The following is a 1,569-nucleotide window of genomic DNA, read 5'->3' as shown; positions in this document are numbered from 1 at the left end:
CATGGCATGAAGCTATCAGGAAAAGTCTATACAAAGTTCTTTTTGTAAATTTGATGTGTAAAGCCTGGGAATCTTGAAAATCTGTGTACATTTGGCATTTTGAACGGATGTAAATAACGGATGGGGTACTTTCTATTTTTGTAATGTTGCAATTTTTGGGCCTTTTTGTACCTTTGTAGTATGTTTTTATTTAAATAAAAAATTTCAACCTAATGTAGGACTAAAGTTCCATTGAAAACTAGTGATTTTGAAAAAGTCTTCTTGAGTAGCTTTTTCTGCACAGCTCAGCATTTCTGCCCATTCTAAGCACGTTGCAGCCATCCAAGTCATGCCAGGACATCTCGTTTTTCTAACCTAACCCTGCCCTGGTGCACACCCCTAACCCTAATATAAGGCTTAATTTCCATTGAAACGAGGCCATTTTCAAAAAGCCTTTCTTGAGTCTCTTTTTTGCACAGTTCAACATTTCTGCCCATTCTAAGCACTTTCCAACCATTGAAATCATGCCTGAACCCCTCATTTTTCTATCCATATTCCACTGATGGTGAACCTTTTAGAGACCGAGTGCCCAAACTTCAACTCAAAACCCACTTATTTATTGCGAAGTGCCAATACTGCAATCTAACCTGAAAACTGAGGTTTTAGTTTAGATAAAACAACTCACATCCAGTCCAAGCATCTCCATCTCTCTCTCTCTCTCTCTCTCTCTCTCTCTCTCTCTCTCTCTCTCTCTCCTTGGCAGCCACTGACCGGCCATGCAATAGCTCGAACGAGTCACAGCTAATTATTTGTGGCTCGTGATGTTATCTCCTGGCGCCGCTACTCTGTTCCGAGCATGCACATGTCCTCTATGTGCGCCGTTAGCTGATGTTTGGCTGCTGCGGTGATGCTGGGGCGACTTGGCTCACGTGCCAATGTAGAGGGATCTGCATGCCTGCTGTGGCACACGTGCCACATGTTTCCCACCACTGCTCTAGACCCTCAGTGGCTTGATGATTGTAGAAAAGTGTGTTGTGACACTGCTGCAAAATGCATTACTGTGAACTAATTGCAGGCTTCCCTTAAACAAATCTCTTTCCACTTCACCCCCAGTCAGTGCAATATTAAGATAACACCGCAGAGGGGTGACATAGCGCACTCCTTCTAAGCCAAGGCCTTAGCTTAGTCTAGCCTAGAGAGAATATCAGGATATACATTGGTTAGGCCATTTTTCAAAATCACCCTTCTATAGGACTTATGAATATAATGAATTACTATCTTTGCTTCTAGCTTTGTTTCATTTTTGATGGGAAGCAAGCAGTTTTTTCTGCTCAGTCACACCTACTCAAGTATTTTGGATGTCCCCCCTAATTCCTGTGGGCACCTGTCACTTTTATACCACAGGCAATGGGAGGAAATAGCATCAGAGGTAGGCAGAAAGTTCTGGCTCCAAACAATAACATTCCCCAGGGTGCCTGCTTGAGTTACATAGAGGTGTGCACCAACCCACAACACTTGGTTTAGATTCTAATTCAGGCATTCAGGAGGGAAGCTCAGTTTGGCTCACACTGATCCCAAAGCGGCCTGCTT

The 1,569-nt window shown here is 43.3% G+C and overlaps 1 long non-coding RNA gene across 1 annotated transcript in view; it reads right to left on the bottom strand.

Moving 5' to 3' along the window:
- The window catches only part of LOC123022349, a 935-nt gene extending 500 nt beyond the window's left edge, over positions 1-435 (bottom strand). Inside the window, exons 1-2 of the long non-coding RNA XR_006414512.1 lie at positions 414-435; positions 222-238 (exon numbers count right to left, since the gene is read on the bottom strand). This is a non-coding gene — a long non-coding RNA (uncharacterized LOC123022349). The remainder of the gene's footprint in view (positions 1-221; positions 239-413) is intronic.
- Between the last annotated feature and the right edge of the window lie 1,134 nt (positions 436-1,569).

This window comes from Varanus komodoensis, unplaced genomic scaffold (genome assembly GCF_004798865.1).
Source record: "Varanus komodoensis strain SLA01 unplaced genomic scaffold, ASM479886v1 scaffold19, whole genome shotgun sequence".
Taxonomy (NCBI): domain Eukaryota; kingdom Metazoa; phylum Chordata; class Lepidosauria; order Squamata; family Varanidae; genus Varanus; species Varanus komodoensis.
This window is presented reverse-complemented; position numbering and strand designations above follow the sequence as displayed.